Source organism: Python bivittatus, unplaced genomic scaffold, assembly GCF_059951505.1.
Source record: "Python bivittatus isolate LINGU-HERP-01145 unplaced genomic scaffold, Pbiv_v1 ctg000480_np1212, whole genome shotgun sequence".
NCBI lineage: Eukaryota > Metazoa > Chordata > Lepidosauria > Squamata > Pythonidae > Python > Python bivittatus.
The window spans coordinates 100,071,266-100,098,636 of NW_028277075.1; positions in this window are offsets into that span (position 1 = coordinate 100,071,266).

A 27,371-nucleotide genomic window follows, 5' to 3' on the forward strand; every position below is an offset into this window, starting at 1 on the left:
TCCCCGTTGTGGAGAAGACCATTACCAGGTGACCTGTGCACCTGTTCAGTTTCTGATGGATAACCTAAAGCCTCTTGCTTTATCTTCCAATGGTTATTTTTCTTTCTTTCTTTTATTTAAATGACTTATATAGCCACTTCAATGTGAATCACAACTCTGGGTGGCTCACAAGACAGTAACAACAGTTAAAAACCCAAACAATCATGGTAAAACCTCATGGGGCCCCAGAGCAACATTCTCCCACGCATCAACATATCGTCTTGCTGGGCTCCAACCTCATCCTGTGCCAAAACTTGTAAGAGCTAGCTCTTCAAGGCTTGTGGAGTCCTTGGAGTTCTGGAAGGCAAGGAAGATGGAAGCCTTCCAGGTTTTTGGCCGAAGAGTGTTCCACAGGGCAGAGGCAGTTATGGAGAAGGCACCCTTCCTAGGTCCCACTAGATGACATTTAAGAGAAGGGACCTGGAGTGCACCCACCCTATCTGACCTGGTGGGAAAGGCATATACTTTCAAGGAGAGGCAAGCAACTGGGTCCCATGCTATTCAGGTCTTTAAAGGTGATAACCAGCACCTTAAATTGCATCAGGAAAAACACTAGAAGCCAGTGCAGCTTGTGCAACAGCGGTGTAATATGGGCAAACCATGGAGTGCCCAGAATTGCATGCCCTGCCATATTCTGGGCCAGCTGTAATTTCTGGATGGTCTTCAAGGGCAGCCCCAAGTACAGCTAATTACAGTAATCCAACCAGGAAGTGACCAGGGTGTGAGTGATTGTGAACAAAACTTCCTGTTCCAGGAATGAGCACAATTGGTGTACAAGATGGATCTGTGCAAAGGCCCCCCCTAGCCACAACTGCCACCTGCTTCTTGAGCAGGAGCCACAAGTTCAGGAGTTGCATAGTAGCTCTGTCTGGGGAGTGCTACCCCAGCAGGAGTTAAAGATGACATACACTAAACCCAGGAGGCCAAAAACCCAGATCCACTCCATCTTGTTAGGGTTGAGTCAAAGCCAGTTCCTCCTTATATCGGTCTTGGACTGGCAGCCTGTGAAATAAAGGATTATCCTCTTTAAAGCAAGACAGAGGGACACCCTAATCTGGGGAATGGTATAGAGTTTATAGAGTCAAGGTGAGTCCTGGTTTCATATCCCTAATCAGCCAGGGACACTTGTGGGTGTTTTTAGGCCAATCATACTCCTACCATACACGGTTGTCATGAAGATCAAATGATAGGTGGGGAGCTATGCACGTTCTCTGATGCTCTTTGGAGAAAAGACAAGCTACACAAGCAAGTCAGTGATTGGAATAGGGGAAAGTAGGGAGCTTTGTTCCAATCACTAGGTTTCTTAATGAGTAATTGCAAACAAGTAGGTCTCAATAACTGCGATTAATGAATCTCACGAAGTGGTCGCATTATTTGAATTTACACTATTTGAAGTGATGTTTCTATGGAAAATATGGTAATTGGTTCCAGCTTGATGAAAATAGGCAGTTAGAATTTTTAAATATAATTTTATATATATATATTAATGAAATATTACAGAAAAGAATAGAAAGAAAATACAGGTAGTCCTCACTTAATGACTGCAATTGAGACTAGCAACTCTGTTGCTAAGTGACACAATTGTTAAATAAAACATCACGTGACCACACCCAACTTATGACATAGTTCCACTGTGGTCATTAAGCGAATCACCCGCGGTCATTAAGCGTGACATCCCATGAATGTGACTTGGAACTTACTGCCAGCTTCCTCACTGACTTTGTTTCTCAGAAGCCAGTTGTGAAGGTCACAAATGATGATCACATGACTGTGGGAAACTACGATCATTATAAATGCACACTGGTTGCCAAATGCCCAAATTGTGATCCTATGACCGCGGGGATGTTGCAATGGCCGTAAGTTCGAGGACTGGTCATAAATCTACTTTTTCAGCACTGTCGTAAGTTTGAATGGTTGCTGAACAAGGCAATCATTATCCAAGGACTACCTGTACTTATAATTTAAATGTACGGCTAACAAAGTCAAAGCAGTTATAGAAAGCAAAATAAAACCAAAAAACCTCTAAATATTCCTAAGGTAAGCTTACACTGAAGAAAAAAAATCTTTTTTAAACTTGTATTGTTTTCCTCTGATGGAATCTTTTCTCCATTTTGCACACACAAAGATTAGCAGCTTCTGAAACCCCAACCACGACTGCACATGCTCTAGCCTCAACTGTGCAAGCACTGGCCTCCATTGCACACTCACTAGCCTTGTATTAACTGAATTTTGGATCACATTAAAGACAACCTGGCATCAATTTACAATTCGCATTAAATCGAATATCACATTATTCAAATAAGCACTAATCATGACCTACCTATCTTTCATTATCATGGCTAATCAGAATGTATACCTCAAATTAGCACCCCCATTTTAAAAGTATTTTCTTTGAATGTAAGTCCTCTTGATTTTGATGGAGTTAAAATTACCTTTTCTCAATCAACTGAAAAAAATTAGTCAAAAATGTTCAGCCATATCTCTATTCTACCTATTCAGATCGTCACTACATGCATACCTCCCCCCACCCCCAATATACATATATACACATGTACTGATGACAATGATGGTAGTAAAGAATGTTGCTCACTTTCTAACAAAATCTGCACTAAGTATTTGATTTGGTGACTTTCATTGGAATTTCTTTCGTTTTCACTGTATGCAGCTGAATGGATTGACTTGCATATAGTAAGCGCAGATTTCACCTTTTTATTTGGAGACACCCAACATTTAATTTCTTCAAAAGATAGCAGTACTGAAAACTCACTTTTAACCACCCTTTAACCTTTGATTGCTTCCAGGATTTAAGTAACAATATTTCAATTTTTCTAAGAAAAACCTGCTCTCCCCTGCCCCGCGCCACCAACATTACTGATATTATCTGAACACTGCACATATAATTTCAGCTCATTGCTCAATGCCTATTTATAAAACTTTAATTATATAAATAGAGAACCTCCCACACTCTGACTAGTGGAAAAATACATACTGTATGAGCTTCTGGCACACCGTGGGCAGATGCCTGAAAAGAAAAAGAGAGGAAGTTCAACTGAGAAACCTAGTGGTAAGGATATGCAAGATTTACTACACAATTCTACCTACTTAAGCAAGAGAACAAATCCTCTGGGCTATATTAACACAAAAGTTAACCCAGGACAATGGATGAATAGTTTGGATTGATACCTTGCAGCAGACTGATGCAAAAGCAAAGAACATAGGAGTAAAATTTCTGGACAACTGCAAGTTCATGACAGGTTAGGATTTTAAAAATCATCCTCCATGTGTGTGTGTGTGTGTGCATGTGCATGTATCATCCATTTGTATGTCCTACAGTTTCACAACATACTCTCTAACCACTTTCTTATGCACTTCTTCCCTCCCTTGCACACAGCTCAGCTCCATTTCTCCTACTCCTTCTCTCTGTCAACCATATGTTTCAGTCTGTGTCTTCGTCTCTATCAGGATGAAATGACTAATGCACTTCTATACTACTATTGATTTTACCTCTCCCAAACCCTGTGGCATAGTTTACACCGGATGTACACATAATGGAGCCCTAATAATAATTTATGAGCTGATCTGGCTGACCAATAGAGGAGTGAAAAAAATGATGCTCCACCAGTGTCCTGTCCACCATCTACATTTAAGAAGCTCATTTGGTAATTACAAAAAACTCTCAGTGCTTGCTGTGATGAACAGTAAGGCACTCTTCCCACTGATCAGTTAAAATCAGCTATGAAGCACTGGTTTTCTTATTGACATACAGCAGCTTAGTCTCTTGTGTGGAGGTAGGAGAGCCCGGAATTGGGAGGTTCTACCACTTCAACAATAAAACACACTGTAGCCTATTAAATTGATCCTGAGCTGCTCACTTGTCAATCAGAGGCATGGAAGGCAGAGGATCCTTTGCGGCGGTCCTCTAAGAGTGAGGATGGGAGCATGGTTCTTCAAAAAATGATAGTGGGATCAAGGGAAGGGCGTTAGCTCAATGACAGGCCCATTTGGGGTGCAGAAGGTCCCTGACAGCTCCACATAGGGTTAGAAAAACTCTTTGTCTGAAATCCAGGAGAGCTGTTGCCAATCAGTATTACCTTAGTGCAAGTTCTTGCAGATGGAACTTGAGCTATTGTTGTTTCAATATAGCATTACCCAAGGGGTGTAAAAATAGGATGGAGCGGTTCCCCTGAATAACAAGTGAGGCACATCAGCAAAGAATACAAAGCCTTCTTCTTGTCTACGGCATACCTCTACAACTTTTCTCCTCCAAGAATTATTTTCCCCTCTGAGTCAAGCTTGGATATCAAAACAATCTCCAAGAAATGAAACGTCCCAGAAAAAGGTTTTCCTTCACTGTATGATTGATTCAATCCTTTGAAGACAGAAAAATGAATGTATCACGTTTCCTAAGCGGGAGGCGGATGCATTATCCAATCCCTCTGACAAAGGTTGACAGGGGTCCATTTTGTTCAGTGGATATTTTCAAGCCATCAGTTTTGGCACCCTTTTTGGCAGCTGCTTTATCTCATACCTGTCATGGCCAATGGCCTGAATCCCACCAGTCAACTGAGCTGGCTAGTGGGAACCTGAGTGCTTGCTTTTCTTCCAACAATGGCAGCAAGAAATTCATCATCGTTTTGAGGAAGAAGCTTAGTTTCCTTCCAGGAGAGGAATCAGGAAATCAGCACTTCCTTTCTTGTTTGTCAGGTCGGGATAACCTGGAGGCATTCCACACAGCTTTGCAAGCTGTCCTGTTAGTTCCCAAGGCATGTTGTAAGCAACAACAAGCGCCACTTGGTCTCAGTTGCCAGAAGCTGCAGGGCGGTCATCTGGTCATTTCCAGTAGTGGTGCTACAAGGAAGCAAAGACAAAGCGAGAAACTTCCTCTTTCCACTGGTGCTTTTCAGGCATGGAGAGAAAATCATCCTGACCCTTCTGTTAGCGATCTGCTGTTTCATTGGCTGGAAAAAACTAAATGTTTTTGAATATTTGTCCCTTAGTATATGAATCCTATGCACAAGGAGGCCCATAAAAACCAAAAGGAAGACCTAATCTGAAGAAGTTTGATGCATCCTCTCTTCCAAGGAAGGAACCTGTAATTAAATATGTCCAGTCTACTGTTTTTCTTACTAAATCATGAAGCTACCCTTACATTTAAAAACAAAAAGGAAGTTGGGTTTTCCATGCAATATTTATTGATAGATAATTCAATTATTGTGGGAAAATTGTTTTAAAACATTAAGATGCTCAAAGTTCAGTTTCTCTCTGTTCCACTCCTATCACATGAGCTATTGATAAGAAGTCTAAATTTATTGCAGAATAATTCTGCAGGAAAAGAGATAAAAGGTTCCTGAATAAAATATGAGCCGAGAGCAGTAAATTGTAGCAATGCATATCATTTCATTCAAATGTAGGAAGCAATTACCATCTGCTATACTCATCAGTTCCCTCCTTTATGACTTAATTATATGTTTAATGCTATCAGATCAAGGAAAGGGCACAATAGATGAATGAGTGAGAGAAATAGAAAAGATTCTGCAACAAGACAAAAGGCAGATGAAAACTAACCCCAGAACAGAATTGATTTCATTTGTTGGGAGGGAAGTTAATTTAAACAGTATATTCTATCTTCTACCGTGCTGGGCTGAGATAATATAAATCATGTGTTTGTGAATTTGCTTCATGCAATTTTAACAAAAGCATTCAAGTTTCTGAAAACCCAGGTCTGCAGGTTTTGATTTATTTATGAAATGAGTAACATTTACAAAGAAAGAGCAGAGACTGACAACCAAAGCGCTTAAATGATTATTAACAGTGCACTGTTGTACAAGTCGAAGATGACAGGAGAAAAGTTGACAAGCTCTCCTTGCTGGTCTTCCTGCTATCTAGCCTTCAACATGTCTGGAAAACACGCAGGGTCTCTTATATGTGGCTGGTCCTGGCCCTGGCTTAAGGTTAATACTACAGTAATTTCTAGGACTAGTTCCATCTGCTGATAACATTGGCTTCATTTACATGTTGTTCTAAGACATAATGTGGCTTGTTTAGTTAGTATGTTGTATAAACCTAGCCACTATGGTTTGTAAGCCAAAGTCTAAGGCTTAGCATTATCTTGAGTCAAGCTACTTTGGCTTGTCCAACAACCATAGTTTTGCACTATGTGTGAATGCAGTGGGCAGGCAAAGATGATTCAGCTGTAAAATAAAAGACCAATTCCCTTTAGAGAACTTGGGGAATGCCTTGAAACCAAGGGCAAAGGTTTTGATCATGGAAAAGCAGTAGCTTAGAAAACAGCATTTATATACATGGCTATTTCAGTATTAAGATTACAGTGTCCACATAGTTTGGCCAATGGAGATCTTGGTCTTGTCCTGGAAGGAATAAAAAATCCACTCCAAGTTGGTCTTCCATTCATACCTTTTTATTTTCTATGGCAGTATTTTCCATACATCTACAGTCTTAGAAAACTCTAATTACTATGTTGGTAATGATGCTTACTCCCAAGAAAATGGGCATAAGGGTTCAGCCAAAGGCACAATTTTCTTGAACTGAACTTGGAGAAACCTCTTCCTTTTCCTCTTCCACCTCCAATATATCCTCCTTCATCATCATCATCATCATCACCATCACCATCACCATCACCATCACCATCACCATCACCATCACCATCACCATCACCACCATCATCATCAGTAACATCATTAGTAATTGTTTATAAATAGGAACATTAAAAGAGGTCAAAAGCATACTATCCAGACCAGCATCCTACTCCACAGTGCCTAACTAGATGCCCAAACAGAGTCCACAAGCAGGACATAAAGGTAATAGTATCCTCCCATTAATTTTCAGAAACATCCTAACTCAAACCCTGGATTAGGCATTCATTGTTCTACCCATCAAGAATGCTTCCATTCTTCTTTTAAAGATGTCTAAGTTGATTACCAACACCAAGTCTTATGACAGCAAACATGTTTCAAGAAATGTGATATGTGTATGTTTAAAAAATGCCTTAAAGTGTCATGGACGTATTGTATATCAAACAAAATAAAGCAAGGAAAGAGAAGGAGGGGCATACAGTATATAGGTAATGGTGAGTCTACAGAAAGAACAAGAAACTTTTGCCAAATGCTTTGTGATTTTTTAACTTCTTCCTTTTTTATGAAAAGCTGTTAGGTCCTACCAAATCTAATTTAACCCATTGACTAATGCTTGGTGTGTGTTTGAGGATATTGTATTTAGCATGCACTAGTGGATATTAGTTTAACTAATACAGCTCTTGGAAACCAAATCTTTTGGGTCGTTGGCAATTCTATAAATACTTGAACAAAGTTTGATCTTGGTGATTTCTCTACAGGATTATCTGATCTGTACCTCTTAACAGCATTTTGCATATCTGAAAATAATTATTTACAGGGCTTCTTATTTCTCTGAATGTTGCGATGCAGTTCTCAGCAGTTTAAACAAATCACAATCCATACTTTCTTGGGGTACAATTTCAAATGTGTAGTCTGAGAGAAAGCACACATTTAAATCTACATTGAAGAGAAAATACATTTCAGTCCTATTTGAGAGGAAACATATACAGAGAGAGTGAGAGAGAGAGAGAGAGGCGATAGATAGATACAGTTCTGAGATTATTTTGAAAACAATTGCAGATGAATATGGAGAAACAAACAGAAAAGAATTACAGATAGAAACGTTTGAAAGTAACATGGATGAGAAATAAAGTAATTATACTATTGACATACCTGATATCTGGATTGTTAATCGAAGTGCCATTGTGAGAAAGGGAGACAAATCTATTTGTATTTCTTATCAGAAAAACATATTTGTTCCTTAGGAGAATTTTACTTTTAAATATGAAAGAACTCACATACAGTGCAGTACGGAGTTTCTGTACTGGAAGACGGGGAACCCAGAGCATTAAGTTATGCAAAGAGGCAGTGCAAGGGCAAGTTGTTCTGCTCTGTTTATCAAGAGAAATTGAATATTCCAGTCACACCAGCACAGTGCGGTAGACGTTATGGCCTTATGTATCAGGAGAGTCCTTTAGACATGTGGGACTCCAAGGAGCCTTCCTTTATTTAATTCTTGTATTTCTTACAACCCTGTGGAAGCTTTCTCACAACACACATGCAGAGCTGGGACATTGGGGATTACAAAATACTCAATCAAAATGTTTTTCATCAGATTTGAGTTTTCTTCTTGACCTGTAAGGCTGGCATGCAGAACTGGAAATATAAAAACCACTCTCCCCATTCCACTCCTTCAAGTAATTGGGGGATTTTCTGAAGCATATTTTGAGGAGGTGTGGAGCATTGTGGAAGGGTAGGCAGATTGCCCTCTCTCAGATTCATGATTGAAAAGTGCTTCCATTCACAGAAATAAACTATTGGATTCTATTAATAGGGAATGATATAATATTTGCCATACATGAGATTGCTTTCCAAATAGCACGATTTATGCGTAATTCAGCTGATTAATATCACAGGGCCAAGTCGCCAGAGTGAGACATGCCTTTGCCTTTCTGCGTTTGGCATATTTTAGTCAATTTACACTTCAAAAGTTCACTGCTTTTCAAGCTTTAGAGCAAGGGTGGCCTAGGGAGGCACTTAACAATTCGGAGGAGCCTGAAGGCCACAATGGGTAGGGTGACAATGCAAATGCACTGGAGAGTGTTATTTTTCTAGGGTTAATGGAGGAGCTTTGAAGTCTTCTGTTTTTAAAAAATAAGATCCATTCTCTTTTTAAAGATATATGTTAAGCTTATTTCAGGATTTCAAACTCATTGTTCTCATGTGTTTTTTGCCTCAAAATAACCAATTTTCAATCCTTATGGTTAGAAGGGGCATCTGAGACACCAAAACAGAAGACTGATGGGTCAGATGTGACCCTGGAATCACAGACTGCCCATCTTTGCTTTCAAACCCCTACACATATTTCAGTTTTGTGTCAATATTCTTGTTCATTCTTGTTCATACCTTCCACTCTGAGTACTTTTCATTCAATAGATGGATCAGCATCCTCCTCTCCATTCTATAGAGCAGATGTTGAGATATTATTTCATGTGACCCCTTGCTGTTGTTTTAGCTAGTGAAGCATCATTTTCTGGAGACAGATAACTGGTTCTCTAGAAAAATATGGAGAAATACATTCTCAGGATAGATATTGGTTTCAAATTAGCAGCAATTTCAGATTTATTTATTTAGTTTTTTTTTTTTTTACTTCTAGCCCCCTATTGGGTTGTCTAAAAGAATTGAATAATTATAGTTCTCTGGGCACTGTACAACCCATTAAAACATATTATAGAAAAGATGAAGCAGTGTGAAAAGCCAACATAACACAGCATTTTTTTTTAGTTATAATAAAGAATAAGCATTCAAATAACACAAAGACTGAAATTCTGGAAAGTCTAAAATTGTTAAAATAGCTAGGCATTATAAAGAAGCCTTCACCTAGTTTTGAAAGGGCCTTGGTGTATGCACCAAGTGAGTCTCACTTAGGAGGGTATTTTACAAATATGGTGGCATCATGGAAAAGAACTTTGCCTTATTTGGTGGGAACCTTGGAGAAAAGCTTCAGAAATTTAGACTATGCAGCTATAAATTAACTTACAATTGATTCTGTGGGGTAGGATAGCTGCTTTAGTCTTTTGTGGCAAAAAGAATACATAATCTTATGGCATTACGGCTACAGTTAATTAGTTAGACTTAATAGTGCCACAGAATTCTTTGCTGTGTAAGAATTTCCCTTTAATTTGTGGGAACATTCTAACAAATATTTTCAAGAATAATATGATGACAGCACACACTGGCAGATAAGATAGGGAAACACATATCAAGCAATGTAAATCACATAAGTCTTTCCACTTTTCTCAGTAAGGCAGTACTTTATTGACATTTAGAAAGGATAAATGTTCGATTTAAATTAATCCAGCAGAGCTAGGTCCAGTTTGCAGAAGGTTGTTTTGACAAAGCAGCATAACTCCTGCAAAAAGTCTTGTTGAAAAGACTGGGTTGTATTCTCATCTTCCAAATGCACATGTTTAACAAGTGCTGGTCAGTTCATTTCCAAATCTTTGCCAGGACTGGAGATCATCAGGAAAAAAATCAACATTAAATAACTTTTTGTAATCCCATACTTCCATCCTGTGCTTGTTTAATCAAATATTGTAGCCCTATGCCAGTTTCACAACAGAGTGGTATATCTAAGACGGTAAACTTAGTAGCCATGATGCCCATCTCTTGAGATTTCTGACTAATTTTTGTTGCATCAGCACAGGAAGAAATGACCTGTTATATTATTTCTCAGTTTCTATCATTCTCTCTGGGCAGAGAGGCGGGCCACCTGATGGGGGCTCATATAGGGCATCTTAAATACATTTATTTTGGCATAAGAAACCATGCTGTTCTAAAAATCTAGCACAATTAATATTCACAGCTCAAGAGAAGAATTGAACTTTGAGTGCCCAAACCAGATATTATACTAAATGACACTTAAATTATAGAGAATAAGTAGAGTGGAGTGGAGTGGTTAAGCTGGTAGACCAGTATTTCTCAACCTTGGCAACTTTAAGAAGTGTGGACTTCAACTCCCAGAATTGCCCAGCCAGCCATGCTAGCTGGGGAATTCTGGGAGTTGAAGTCCATGCATCTTAAAGTTGCCAAGGTTGAGAAACACTGTGTTAGACTAAGACTGAAGAGACTCAGGTTCTTGCCTGCCCTCAGCCATGGAAACTCAAAAGTTTGCTGTCAAAGGTTTCTTCATAAATATAACCTATGTATACTGCCTTGAGCTCCTGAACAAAAGGCAGGGTAGACATCTCATATATACATACAGAAAAGTGATAGACTCACATTTTGCTGCAATGACATTGCTCTTAAGCAAGAACAATCAGATGCCCGCCCTCCTATATCATCCTATGCAGCACAGGTTGTTATTTGCTATGACCTGGTTCATGATCTCACAACATGCTTGCTAATATGCAAACAAAAGGCAGAAGTAAAATAGGAAAAATTTCATATAAGAAATGCTAGTCTTGGCCAACCAATTTGTCCAGTGGATTTCTTGGAACTATCGATATAATACCAAAGTTTCCACTGCTAAAAGCTTATCCTCCCTCCTAAGTTCACAACAGCACATATCTCCATCCACATTTGCCTTACTCATATAAAGGGAAATTCATTTTCATTTTCTTAAAGCCTTATTTGTCTTACAGAAATCGCCAGCTTTTTTGTATCATTTTTCATCTGCCATTCGGGACTGTTGTCTCAATAATGAAGTTGGGAGAGAATATTGCAAAGAAATTCTGCATTCCTGAGACATATAAACATGAATTCACACTGAAGAAAGGAAAAGAGGCACATCTCTACTGCCAGTGTCATTGTGGCAGTTTAGCTGTGAACTCTCCCTAATCAGCAAGGCTTCAAAACACAAATCTAGAGTTTTATGACTCCCAAGTCGTGCTTCTGGAACACCACATCATCTTCTACTTTGCAGACGTCAGGAAGGGAATCCCTTTTTTTTAAAACAAAAAACAAAACTGTGGCATTCCCTCAACAACTTCTTTCAACCAGAAATAGTCATCACACCAAGATCATGACACAACTGCCTGAAAATAAACTAAAGAAGGAGTTTTGCAGCTGCACCACTGTTGGGGAGGAACCTCCAGGCAAATTTGCAGCTAAACTGGGGTTGATGGTGATCAGGGTGTGCAAATGCATTCCTTGGATTACATGAACAAGACACTGAGAGGTGGCTGCACCCCATGTTTCCCCATTTGCTTTGATAGACAGCTTGCCAAGCAAACAGCTTAATGTTGACTTAAGGCAGGCAAAGTAGAAGCTCTATTGCTTAGTAGGAAATCTGGGCTAGAAAGAGGATATATTTGCTTCGGGATAGGTTATGTTGTATGAGCATCATATCTCATGGCAGACAAAGCCACCTAGTTCTCTCAGTAGAAAGGTTACCTATCGGATGCAGCCTGGCAGAATGGTGAGAGTCGTTTTGATCCACTTTTTAAAATAAGAGCTTAACAAAATGTCCATGTTTCTTCATAAATATGACCAAAAGTGCTTGAGAGTCAAAACCTCTGAAAGTGGTAGAAAGGTAGACACACTTTTGCGCAGAAGATCCAACAGCGGAAAAACCATCTCCAGCCTGTATCTAAATGTACTATTCACACCCAGGCTGGGTTCCTGCAATGCACTTTTATGCAGAGCTTCCCAAACATTTGGCTCTTTCTCTCTCCCTAAAGAAATTCCGATGGTTATTCTCAAATTTCAGGCAAAGCAATAAGGCTTTTTACTTTTCTAAGTTTTGGGGTTTTTTGAGATTCAGTTCCCCAGTTTTTACACTGACATTGTACTTGGTTCACATTAAAACATTTCTTATGTTTTATGTATTTTATGAGGCTTTTCTAGGCTATTTTGTCTTTACAGTATGAAAGTGGGATATAACGTATTAAAATTATTTAATAATTATTAAATAAAATATTATTTATAGCCAATCTTTCATTATAGCCACAGACAGCTGTTCAATCATTCTGAAGCATTTATTTATTTAATAAAAAAAATTACACCACCCCAGTCGCATGAATCTGTGACAATTTTAAAACAATTGTAACACATTCTGTTCCCAAAATGCATAATACTGAACCCAGCGGCATCTGGGATGGCGGTGGCGGGGGGGGGTAGTGTCAAAATCTTTAAGATGATGGGCATAGTTGTAATTCAAGCCTTACCCCTTTTGTACGTGCATCAATATGACACGCCTGTACAGAAGGGGTGGGACTTGGGTCGTAAGAGTACATGCCAGCCATCTTGCAAACTTTGATCTGACCTACAGACCCCCTTGCCTGAAGCATAAAAATAGGTTCAGAAAATCGTATATTCCAATATGAGGTACAGATTCAGGGCATGCTATACACAGAAAAAAATACGTATTTAGAAGACTATAATATATACACCTCAATACCCTTCCTAGACAAACTGATCTTAGATAATATATTTACATGGAGGGATTGTGATTCCACTATTAATTAAATGACACTGGAGAGGAATGCTCAAGGATTTAGTTCAATCTGCATTCTTAATCTGACCAATCTGATTTACACCTGTTGGACTAATATATAGATCTGAAAACATTTTTTCATGCAGATCTAAAAACAATTATCTAAATGTTATTGCACGTTTCCAAACAAATATATCAAAATGCTTACTTTGATATATACATGCTTTGAGCATGTATAAAATACATACAAAAATATGTTGCGACAAAAGAGTTGTAAAATAACACAGATTTCCATGCTTTTTTATTTTACAGACTGATATGGAAACAGAATGGAATTGATGAACAAATGCATGAGATACTAACATGGAAACAGACCCTTCCATCCCTTTTAGACCCTGAGGTTTCCCACCTGATGCCCCTCAGTGTGTTGGTCTTTAGAATTTCCAGAGAGGATGTCCCAAGGGAATTCTGGGAATTGAAAGTCCAACATAGCTGGAAGACACCTAGTGAGGTGGGCTGTTTCAGAACATGTGGATTCAGGACATGGCATGCAAAAGTTCACGCAACATTATGAGATTATATTTTAGGATATGCCACTTCTTTCATTTGTTAAAAATTAATGAAATAAAAAAAGCTTTTGCCCTTTTTTCTGAACCTGCTTTAAAGTGAAAAATTCCTTCCCAAAACTATGCCTATGCCACTAAGTGTATAATTCTCTATATAATTTTTATGTGGCAGTTAGATGACTTGGTGAGAAATTATTTCAATTTGAGTCTGACTGTAAAATAATCAGCTGTGAACCAACAAGCCTTCTTGACTGTTTCTCCTAGTTCAACCTCAATAGTAGACAATGATCTGTATGTGCCTGTGTGTGTGTGTGTGAGAGAGAGAGAGAGAGAGAAACATTTTTTCAACTTGGCTTAATTTGGGAAAATTACTTGGATGGGAGCCCACCAGGAAACCTAGACTGTTAGGCTAGTCTGAGAACATTTTTTAAAAATGCCTTGGAAGATAGAAGGAACACTTCTATACTGTTGCTACCACAAAATGCTTTACCTTTTAACAGAATTGCCATGTGGAATCATAAAAGTAGGACAAGCTCCCACCCCACGCCCAAGCGGCTGCACATATAAACGGGTCCCACAATCAGTATTACCAGCTGTAACTCATCTGTCAGGAAAGCTTCATTACATTTGGAACTATATACCTTGTGACAATAACTATGGAACAGTCACCTTTTCTGGGGCAAAAATAAGAAGAAAAGTTGATAAAACCTAACTGCTCAGTAGTGATAGAGATGACTGTGAGCTATAATATCACTCAATAATAGTTTGGTATTCACCATGTTTGAACTTCAAGCCAAAGGTAAAACCTTTTCAATCCTTTTGTGTCATCATGATTGTAATCTATCCATTAAACATGGCAAATACTCACACAATCCTAATTTTGCTTTTGGCATTCAGAAAATTGGCCTTTTATTTTCAGACTTCACCTTGCTTGGGAATCCTTACAACTGACAAAATAATGACCTTAAAAACAAAAGTATTGTTTACGGTGGATAACGAACTCAGAAATAAGAAAATCACAGATAATCCTGTCAGCAAATACCCATCACTTTCAGGTTCATTTGTTCTCCCATCCTTCATTTGCTCTTGCCTCCCCCACCCCTGCTTCCATTTTTGCTGTATGTTTCCTTGCTATCCAGGAGTTCGAGTTTTTCCAATAATAATGTGATTCCTGTTATAGGGATTGTACCTTCATTCCCTTCTCTAGCAAAGAAAATTCTGCAAAGTTTCATAAAACCAGTCATGATGTTGCATTATTATTATCTCTATCTATAGGGGTGTCTCTATATTTCATCTTAATGTATAGACTAGTCTATAGATGTAGAAAAAATACATCTTCTAAATAGAGATCAACAGATTTCATTCTTAGGTAATCATGTATAAATAATATGGCAGCTTTGAAATGGTCCCATGTATGTTTACTCCCAAAGTCCCACAAAGTCTGATTATTTATGGCCAGAGATCAAAAACATCTACTGAAAATGAGGACCTCTCTTAGTTAAAGGTGTATAAGATTACAACCTCAATTATGATGGGATGAACAACCTACACAAGGATGAATTTATTCCCTGTCCATTCAGATGGCGTAGAAATAAGAACTGTAGCAAATATTCCCTGATTCCTATATTTGAAATAGCACAGTTGACTCAGCAGAACAAATTATTAAAAATATTGAGCTTCCCAACTTTTATCTTATCAACATCATCCCTCCACCCCACCCATCCTACTCTTAACAGTAGTTTCTACAGCTTCTCAGTGGCACTTTCCTTCTTTTGTAACTTCATAGTCTTACCTAACTTGGATGATCTTCAAATGAGTGGAACAACAATTCTCATAATTCCCAGCCAACATAACTTGCTAATTAAATTATGAGAACTGCAGATCATCCCATTAAAAAAGAACAACAACAATTAGGAAAGTCTGTTCTATTGCTTCAGAGTGTGTGTGTGTGTGTGTGTGTTGTCTTAATACAATAATTCATCCTGTTAGCCTTTCAGAATGAGAAATATCAAATGAATTAATAATTGGGACATACCAATATTTCTTTCTAAAAACTATATTATTTCAACAAAGACTTTTTTAAAATGCAGAGAACTACAACAATACCAGTAAAACAAGAGTCCTCAAACCTTGCAGTGCTATAAACCAATGTAATTTCAAATCTGATTGACCTTTCTCATCACTTTGATATCACACATTCAGGAATCTGCTTTAAATAATACAATTTAACTAAAGCTAAACTGATACCTTTGAGAAATGCAGTGATTTCAGAATTCTTTTGAGTCTGATGGCAGGTTAGAAAATTTAGTCCTGGTTTATTTATTCATAGAACTGAAAACAAGGAGGAATAACTTAAGGTGTTTGGATGGCGAATGCATAAGTGTTAGAAATATTTGTCCCCTTATTTAACTCCCACCTCCCCTTCTTTTAAAATATTGCTGACACGGTACACAGATAATAAAAATAGTGTTAAAGGCATTACTAGTTAATCCTAAACACGTTGGCCACAGTTCTGCTTAGTACTGGCTTGATGTAGTACAATTTTGCATCCAGCCTCCTACTCAGCCTATAGGTATAAAAAATTGGGATAATTTTTCATTGATACCCTAACATTATGTGCATCTAGTTCTATTAAGTGTAAATATAGAGAACTTAAATTCCTCATTAGTTACTCATGTTCCAGTGTTTTCAATACAATTATACCTGAAATACAAATTCACATTTTCCCTACTCTTTCAGGACAAGCTGTCTGTCTGCAAAACCCGAAGTGTGATTCTGTCAAGGCTCTGGCATTCCCTGTGCATGCAAAGTCCAATCCCTGTCAAATATGTTCTAGGCTTTCCTCCTGCTCCACCTGAATAAGCCAGCTTCTTCTGGCAGAATAGAAAACATCTGAGGTTTTGGCTCAGTGTGTGAAATTTAATGACTAGGTCTCATAAATCAAACAGCCTAGATAACACCATTGTGGAAAATTCAGAACGGAGTACGACACTGAGGAAAAATAGCCAACCACTTATTTCAATGGTCCCTGGGTTCCAGCTTCACAAGGAGAGAGGGACAGAGAACCATAGAAAAGTGAGAGCTTTTATGAGAATTTTGAAATGCAGAGAGGGAAATTCTAGGGCTCTGGTTTGCTGTCAGGATCTTGGGCCTTATAGGGAAAACTGGATAAGTTCGATTGTCCAAGGAGAGTCTTTTTATTGCCAAGGAAAATGGTGCTTTTTGGAGGCGGCAACAGTGCTGGAAATAGCCGAGGGTCTCTCGTTACCCAGCAGAGGAACATGGATGGGATTCAGTGCAGAGGGCTTGGCTACTTTGCTGGAATTTCCCTATTAGGTCCCGCTTTGGTCAACTGTGCCAGGCTGGCTCTCGGCCGCCTCCAACCATTTTTCATTCTGCCTTTGTTAATGGTGAGCTGTGCTTCCTTTCTGCAAGGAAAGGATTATGGGCTTTCTTTAGGGGCAGCTCTAGCTCCTTTGCATCCAAGAGGATTATGTAAAGTGGGGAACTGAACCTGGTGCTTGTCAGATTGGTGAGCTCAGGGGGAATTGCCCTGAAAATAAAATCTCACCTCATTTTACCACAAAAGCAGCCTTGGTTCCGTTACCACCTACTTTTTGTTCCTGATTAACACCCCATGCATATAGGGAGCAATGTGATGGAAAGGGCAGAAGAGGCTTCACTTTGCAGCTGCTCCTGCATCCAGTATGGTGTTCTGGGGGATTAATAGCTTAACCATAAGCAAGCTATTAGTCTGGGTTTGGACAATAACATACTGTACTAGATTATGGTAAGATAACCAAAATCAAGCCATGATTCCAGGTTATGGTTAAGGCATTCTAATAACCACAGCCTGATCCATGGTCTGGATTTGAGTAACACATTAAGCCAAATCACATCATGAATTGTCATGTCATGTGAAGCAAGGGTATAGTTATCTACATGTTTTGGTTCCATAGTGACTAAAATGGCAGTACCATTAGCAAAGTTTTACAGAGGTGAAACGAAAGATGGTAAGGGTCAACAACAAAGGCATCACTGAGATGTGGTGAACATCTTTTTTTTTTTTAAAGCAACACTTTGACATACAACGAACATGAAATTATTAGGTCCATTCAAATAGAAACAGATCTTTGTCTCTTAACATCCTTGAAGTGAATTACAGCCTGTTGGGTATGAATGGCCCATCTCAAGAAAGTAAGCCTAGAGATTTTTGAAAGATGAATTAATTCAAATGTGAGCTTGATGTATTTAGACAAAGAATTATTCCTATTTAATGTATTAAAAACTAGCACTTATCATAGCCTTATTATTTCTAAGACCAGAGATAGATTGGAAGTTATCTATTTTTCATATCTTTTCTTCTTTTACTTTACCTCACTTTTTCTTTTCCTTTTCTTTATATTTTGTATTTCAAATTTTCCTTTTCATTTCTAACTTTTAAATATGTATCTTTAAAATCTCAGTAAAATATTATAAAAAAAATAAATCAAATGTGAGCTTGGTAGAAATCTACTCAACTGTTTTCATATGTGTAGTATTTATTTTTATTTATATATATATATATATATATATGGACACCCATCTCATCAAACTGACTCTGGGCAGCAAACAAGGTTTAGAAACTACAATATAAATAACAGCGGCAAACCAAACAGCATATATTGAAAGCAAAAAATGGCAACCAAGGATAGTACATCAAGGTTAACAACAAGCCACATGGGGTCCCTTAAGTATCTGGCCCCAGCCAAGTTTTATGCACTTTTTGATGGCCAGCCAGGTTGGGTCTCCTCTGATCTTGGGCAGTAAGGTGTTCCGGAGGGCAAGCACTGCAGCAGAAAAGGCACGGTTCCAGGGTCCCACTAGATGGCATTCTTTAATTAACGGAACTTTTCCTGCTGGGTCTAATGAAGTGAGTAGAGACATCTGGATGAGGAGGAACTACTTTTTTACAGGCGTGTGAATCTATTTGACTCAAATTGTCAGTAAAATAAAAAGTAAGCACATACCTAAGTCTATCAAATAACTGAATCATTTCAAAAATACTCATGATTTAGTGCATCGAAGCAATTCATCAGTTTGATTCATTTCAAAGAATTGGTTTGAGCAAATTGAAGCAAAACTTCAAATAAAAGCTTCATGCATCCTTACTTCTTAACTAGACCCTAGTATTATCAGGCTACAGTTCACCCTTATCCTTACCACCTATACACTTCCTTTTACTTCTGCCCATATAATTCCATGCTTCTTGAATTGCTGTAGAGATAGGTTTGGAGATAATTTAACTAGATTAGGCTAAGTAATACATTAAAATATGGAACTGCATCTGACGACTGTTTAGATACTACAATACCCGATGGGAATAGAAAGACAGGATGTAAATCAAATAAATAAATAAATAAAATACCGCAAATCCTGTCTCACTAGCTTTGAATCCATTCTGAGCTCAAGCCAGAGTGATTGTGCTTGCACTTAAAGCCTTACACAGTGTACAGTGTGGCCATTAAGCATGAACTTTTTCTGATTCTATATGGTATATAACACTTTGTGCAGCCACACAAAACATACTGAAGCATAGGCTGGAGAAATATCATATAAAGTTGAGCTCCCCCCCTCCCATCTTTCAGCCAGTTCATTCACACCAAATGTCAGGAAGATGTGACATCACAATCTATCATGATTTAAAAACAAATGGCCCTTTGGGCAGGAAAAGGGATGTTGTATCATTTAAAAAATTAATTTAACTGCAGTAGAAATAAAAATGAGCCTGCTCCATTGCATTTATATTACAAAACATATTAGGCAATATGTAAGGGCTCTTTTCAACACCCATCAAAAATAATCATTTAGATCTTCACTCTGAATAGCAGAAAAAAAGGCTATTAGCAAAATCACATCTTGCTACAGTTCGCCTGGTTGAAGGGGCATCACCTAATCTAGGACTGCCTAGAGGTATCATAATAAATGAAGACATCATTCTGAGTATATGGAGAACATCTTTCTTACCACTGAGTAACCATAAAGACAGATTTCCAGACATGAGAATAATGGTACACTCATGTGCACATACGTGCACTCCACCAAGGTCCTAGAATGCACTTCGTGCTGAAAAAATCGGGCATAGCTGGAAGTAAGAGACCAGGTAGGGAGAACTATAGCAGATGAGCAGATGGCTATAGCTTCTGAGCAGTGATTCAAGTAGGCGTACTTCTTTCAGCTAACTATTTTACAAGGAAAGTAAGATCACAACCGTCTTAATAGTAACCAAACTCCTTGCATACAAATACTGAGAACTGAACAAAGAGTTCAAGAGTTCCAATCACTTCCTCTGAAACAGAAAGCAGCAAGAAGGTCAATAACATGGCAACATTTCTCGGTCAACAATGTACATCGATATGGGAGGGTCGGCATGCAAGGATATTAAGGAATATATGGATGAAGACCCCATGATTTTGCATATAAAAACAGTTCTTTTACCCAGGATGTTACCAACCTCACTAGATTTGAATATATAAAAACAAGAATAAATGTTTTTACATGGCGGATAGCTTCTGCTTTTTAGAATTGACTATCAATAGAAAAAGAACCAGCAGTCAAGAAATATGCTGTAGACCAGCACCTAGTAGGGTAACAAAGAAAGCCTTGGAAAAGATATTCTGATACTGTGATTTGTCTATACCTACAAATATCAGAATCAGGCAGGCAATAGCCTTTCTTGTGACACTCTATGACAGTGTTTCTCAACCTTGGCAACTTTAAGATACAGTTGCCTGTATCTTAAACCGCCATGCTAGCTGGGAGATTCTGGGAGTTGAAGTCCACACATCTTAAAGTAGCCAAGGTTGAGAAACACTGCTCTATGGAAATGAAAGTTGTACTTTGAAGGAGCAGGAGAGAAAGAGTATTGAAGCTTTTGAACTTTGCTGTTGGAGAAGACTCCTGAGAACACCATGGATGGCCAAGAAAACAAACAAATGGTTCATAGAACAAATCAATCATGAATTCTCACTCAAGGCACAAATGACCAGGCTCAGATTAACATATTCTGGACACAGTATGCAAAGACTCAGATCCCTTGAGAAGTTTATAATGCTGGGTAAGATGGAAGGAAAGTGACTGGAAACCCCTTATGGACTTTTTGCTGAAAAAAGAAAAAAATGAACTTGTGATTTATGGGTTTGATGATTAGAAAAGATAGACAATGGAAAGAAGGAAATTATGTTGTAACCTTAGAGAGAGAGGGTAAAATATAAATGTACTTGTAACTGCTGTTAAGAAAACCAGAAGCCACTTCTTTATATCCTTTCCTTTCCTTTCCTTTCCTTTCCTTTCCTTTCCTTTCCTTTCCTTTCCTTTCCTTTCCTTTCCTTTCCTTTCCTTTCCTTTTTTTCACTTACTAATTTTTCTTTACTTTCCTTCCTTTTCTCTTTAAAAATTTGTATTGTTTTTATTCTTTTAAAAATGTATTTAATAAATATTATATATATATATATATATAAGGAAATATGGAAGGAAATAAAAGAAGAGGACAGCCAACAGCAAGATGAATGGACTTGATTACAGCAGTGATGGATAAATCATTGGAAGACCTGATGGGCCAGGATGGGGACTGATCATCCTGAAGAAGGTCTATCTATGCACTCACTGAAAGTTGACACCCACTTGGTGGCATATAATCAATCAATCAATCAATCAATCAAAAATGGGTTAATTAGGATTTTTTCTTGGTGCTATATATCACATGAAGCGTTCTGCTGACAGTGAGTCATTACAAAACAATTTACCAAGCTCTTCTTTCATGATGCATATGATGAGATTGTGGAACTGGGTGCCACTCAGCCACCTTACCTCCTTTTGAACCTATTGCGTATTTCAGATGCTCTTCGGTAATAGCCCCATGCAGAATGCAGATGATGGGTACCTTACAATATGTAATGTACTTAAGTTTACTTATATTTACTCAAGACAAAGAAGATTCTGGATTTAAAGCAATACTTCCAAAGGAAGACAAACTCATCTGCCTCTATTATCATATTCTTGACAAACCTAAAATAATCCTCTCATTTTGAAAATAAACTATTCAAGAGCAAACCAAGTCTATCTTTCAAGTAAATACAGTACAGTAAGTGTTCAGTAGAAACATCAGATGCCATAGAAATAATATATTTCATGATTCTTCATTCCCATGTTATGCTGAGTATCTCTTGGCCTTGTTCCCAGAGGCAAAGCACTCTTAAACTCAGGGCTATGCAGAGATCTCGATCTGAAGGGCAAAAGTGATCTGAGGCACACATGAGCACATATGCCTGACTTATCAGTTCTTCCTTAAATCAAATGCATATTTTTCTGGGATTGCAGAACTGCCACCTTATGAACCCAAGAAGTCAGCTTTTTAAGGAGTTGTTGACACAGATGACATATGTGTGCTCATACATACACTAAATCACCTTTCTCCTTTTAACTCCAGAACTGTGTAGCCCTAATGAATACCTAGTGAAAATACATTGAGGTACTCTGGAAAATCATATGTTCTAAGGATACTTGCTGACTTGTGCATACACAGATGCGCTGTTTACATTATGAGCCACAGAGCACTATCTTCAGGAACTAATTCTAAATTCAGAACTCACTCAAGATGACATAGCTTGTTTCTTATTGGAAGCCACTTATCATGTTTTTGCAGAGACAATCAGATTTCTCCAAATCTGTTCCCTCACTAGTCCATGAATTGAATCTATACTACCTTGTACTGTACTCCTCATGAATAATGATTTAAAGAGAATTTCTAAAATTAATTCTGAAATAGAAGCATGCGCCATTTACCACAACTTAGCTGCTTCATTTAATTTGCATCTTCCCTCCCCCAGCATTAATGTGCACTTGCACAGTAAAAGGGGCACGGAAAAAAAGTAATATTGATGCAGCTAGTTGTATGACATCAAGGTGCTACAGTGCAGGGTTTGCCAGGAGGAATCCTGGTTTTTTGCTACTTTGTTAACTCTATGTACAGAATAGTCTGTTCTCAGGTCAACATTAATGGTTATTGAACAAAACATTGTAGCTGGATTGTAGGGTCACATTTATTCATCCTGGTAATCGCTGTGCATGATCCCAATTTATCAGAGATTATGCCATAAATGGGAATGATGTCACAATACAGATTTGATTGCCATTAAAAAGAGGAATGAAGCATGAGGCAAGTGAAGGCCATTTAGACGTATTCCTGGAGAAGGTACAGTTTCCACTGATTTACAATACTGTACTGTAACCTGGGGCCTGCAACTGCAAGCAATTTTAACATATCCTCATGCCATTATATCCATGGATTGGGAAGTGGGGAAATCACTGGCTTGAGTTTTCAGGGGTGGCTGTGCTGCCATAGGAGAGGATTCTTGGATCACCCCACCTCCCAGCTCCTGGGATCTCACTGGAAGTAGCAGCATGTTGACATGGTTAGGAAAAAAAGGAATGCAGAGTTGTGGGTACACCAGGTTTGCTCCCATGATTAATGAAAAGGCTTTTGAGGGTTTTTAATGCATTTGTTGTTTGTTTTAATAACCCACCTCCCTTCGTGCAACTTCTTCCCAAACTACATCTCACTTTTAGTGCAAATCAAAGAACAAATGTTCAAAATACATGCCCAGGAACATATGGAATATATGCGAGGAGAAACATTAACAATTAATTTTCATTTCTGTTTGAGAAGAGGGGGAAGGTTAGGATTTTAAGGCAGTGAAGTCTGAGGGAGCAGAGCTAAGCATCAGTTTGGGCCAGCTAGAAAAGACAGCAAGTGAATTCTTTGTTTAGCTATTTGTCAGAAAAGACAGGCTGCGGTGGCTGAAAGCTCTCTGAAAACTCCAGACATGCAAACAAATAAATGTACATATGCTCTGAGCTTCTTGATATCTGAATAGTCAAACCAGCCCAAACTGATCTCACAAGCATTTTAAACTGGATGAAGAGGACGGGAGCTGGAATGGTTGGTGGTCAGGAAAACCTCTTATTTAATAAATGAATGTATTTTGAGATACATTTAGCTGGGAAACTGCTAAAAAGGATCCTTTCACCCTTGCTAGGAACATTTCTTGTAAATAAGTGAGTCAATGGCAGAAGCTGTTCAAGTTTAGCTTGGGATTTGATGCTTTATGTTGGCTGGGAAGTTGTCCTCATCTTTATTCTCTAACATGAATGGGAATAAGATGCTTATGGTAAAGGAGCAACTATGCCCAGTGAGAAAAGAAAGAACTGGGCCTTCCATTAGGCAGAGCAAGGCATCTGTCTGATGCATGGAACGCAGAAGGATGCAGAATGGACCGAGAAGAGCCATGTATGTTGCTCCAGTCCACGAAGCTGTCCTGCTTTCTCGGCTGCTGTGGGCCACGCCAAAGCTGGTCCAAGACACTTTGCCACCTGCAGTGGAGTAACAAATGACGCCCTTTCTTTCCAAGGGAGGGCCCAAAGTGCCCAGAGCCAACCAATTTATTTTGTCATGCAAAGCAGAAAATCCCTCAAGCATCCTTTCCCTTCCCTAGCAGTAAAAATGCAATAACAAACGACATACCTAACATTTGGTTGCCCTTTCAGAGCACTCAAAATCAGCTACTACAGGGGGGTCACCTCATTGTACCTAATGGCAGGGCTAGACCTGGAGGACACTATCCTGTCATCAGCATTGAAATAAGATTCATCTGCCAGTCTAGTCGACTTTTATCCATAGGACAAGGCAGGAGAGGGAGGAGGAGGAGGAGGAGGAGGAGGAGGCAGCAATTTTGCTTCCGGCAGACAAGTGTTTTGGACCTGCCAGGCCCTGGAAAAGAGTTACAACTAGAAATCAGGTGACACGACTGCAATTCAGCCCTTAGACATAGATCCTTCATTGCTTACATAAAACAACGGAGTTGTTTTCCATTAAAATGCCCATTAAAAATGGCCAGGGCCTGAGGAAAGAAAGCAGCCCTATCAGGAGTGATATTCATGAGGAGCATACAAGCTCCCAGAGCTTTATCTTGACAAAGAAACCAAGCTTTTCCCTAATAGAACACAGCTCCCAAAGGAGAGCATTTCCACAGTGAGCATGCCATTTTGAACACTGACCTTCATGATCCCCTTCTGAAGCCAACCAAATCTGAGCAGGATAAGAACTAATTTGCTCCATCGTCTCATACTAATACTTCCTTCCAGAGAGCAAACACAGAAGTGTTTTCCGATGCCTTGACGCAAATACGGTGTGTCATCTATACCCTTTTGTTGAACAACACTTCCCAGTTTTGATTGTGGCGAGGCTGGTGTTTTGTTTTTGTTTTTGTTTTACAGATTTTCATTTAAAGCATTTATCCTTATTGATCACAAACACATATTATATTCTTGCAACAAAGGGAGAGAAATGTTCAGGAAGGAGATTATTCCTTAACGCCCAATAGCAGTGGTAACAGCAATATAGCTTGAGTTGCCTGGATTTTAAACTAGTTTAGCTGAAATGCATAACTTTCAACTGATATATTTCACTTACAGAATGTTTACTGATGTGGGAGTTGTTACCTTATTTTAATCCTCCCTTTATACTGCTCTATTTGGTAGATAGGGATATACAATATAACTTAATATATCATTATAACTGTATGTGGATATGTTCCAGATGACTCAAAACTATTTAAATTTAAATACCAAAGTGAGTTTAGGGTTACACAGTAGAATTCTCAACTTCTATAATCTAAACTAGTCAGTGGATCTACTGTAGAAAAGGTGATGTGATAAATGCAATATTTAGGCTGCATTATTTTTGCTTTCTAAGAGCCATGAATACAAACAGAACATATAATTTTAAAACATACCTGCCTTTATCCCTGGAATCCTATATATCTTTACTTGAAAGTAAGTCCCATTTCAGTTTATGAGACTTACTTCCATGTAAATATTTGGGGATGCCTTTCAAAAGAGAAGTCAGAATTAGAGGAATGGACATGTGTGCATGTGCACACACATTTAGCAGTGCATAAGTATAGTTTATTTGCTAGTTCCTTCATTGCATGTGAGTATGGGTAGAGTAGTCATCACCTTATCAGTCTAATAAAAAATATCTGTATTTAGCTCAAGTTATTCTGAAATCTTGGCCTGGATTAAAGAATGGATTTGCAATATGCAGTATAGTTTCATTCTGCATCAAGATCCATTTCATTTGGTAACTTTCCAGAACTTTCAGGGAATCACAAGAATGAAGCACTATTGTGTACTCTCCCTAGAGTACCAAATGATGTCTATCGTGATCTTCACTTCAGAAAGTTTATATCTGAGAGCAGCAGAACAGAAAACATAAAGGCCATCTACATAAGTACTGCAGAGGGCTAATTGACTAATCTTCTCTATTGCCCAAACAGTGGTCAATGAACGCTGCTAGCTGATAAAGGAAGAAAAAATAGCAACCATGCCATCCTATTCATGTTAACTTGGGAGTAGGCTATTTGGTTATTTACTTATTTATATGGGAATTCACAAAATAAAGTATCCACCTTTTATAAGGTTTCATTATAAAGTTGCAGTGTTACTCATTACAGTAATGGGACATCACAAATGTGTTCAACCCTAAATATGCTTCTAAAATTAGGTATCTTCTTCCCTCAGCTATATACTGGAGATATATTTCTGAGAAAGAGAACAAGAGAGCAAAAGCCCCACCTTGTGGTCAATGAATGTGGCTTTTCTCATGCAGCAAGAGGTTTTCCAAAGTTACAGTGAATCTTAAAGAAAGGGTGGGATTGAGAAGACCTGTTTTGCCTGTATATATAGAGTTTGTATACAGTCTTACGTGAAACATCTGGTGAACCCAAAGCAGTTTCCCATAAGTAACTGGGCTTGCTGGATTTTCCTGTAGCAGTGCCAAAAACAACATTGCATGTCACCCAAAGTTTGTGTGAAGCCAGGAAACTTAAACCATCTCTACATACTTCAAAATCTAGTTCCTGCAGGATCTGACAATATCATCTCTATTTCCAACCCCAATGTATTTCAGTTGGATAAAGAATGGATCCAGGTTTTTGCTAGAAGTGTAAAGCTGTCTACAGAGATTAGTGTCAATTTTCCTATTCCCACTTCCTGAGCAATCTGTTCCCTATGCAGAGATTTGGCTGTTTTAATAATTAATAAATTGAATTAATATATTGTACAATAAAAATTTAAAATTCTGCTGTTTTAATAAACTGAGGAATGAACTGGGGCCTAGGTGGTGTGGCTCCTTGATAGCTTTGTAGAAAACCCTGATTGTGAACATACAAACAGTTTAAACACCAAATAAATCATACCGTGGGGGGGGGCAGCAGAGCACTGATTGGATGCGATGTTTTTGCACCTCTCTGCTTGTCACAGAGGCATTAATTGTGGGTTTCTCTGTATTCTGAGTTTGGCACAGGTGAGGATGACTGCCAGCAGACTTCAAATTCTTTGAGAGTTTGGGGAGTGAAACTAGTGATGGTGCAGGAGAGCATCCAAAACTTTGAGTATGGACATTTTAGATTCCAGTAAAATAAATGTGTTATTGTTGGAATCTAAAAGGTGTGAATGGCATGCTACTTTCTAAAGAGGATTGTTATAACATTGTATAAATCTCCCCACCTTGGAAAAGAAAGCTTATCTGATAATGCTAAAGCATATGGGCCTTAGTGTTTTAAACTTTATCCAAACTCAGAGAAATCATTAATCTTCTGTGCAATAGTGCTAAAACAGTAGCTGCATGATATTTGATTTTCTACCTATTTCAATTGTCTT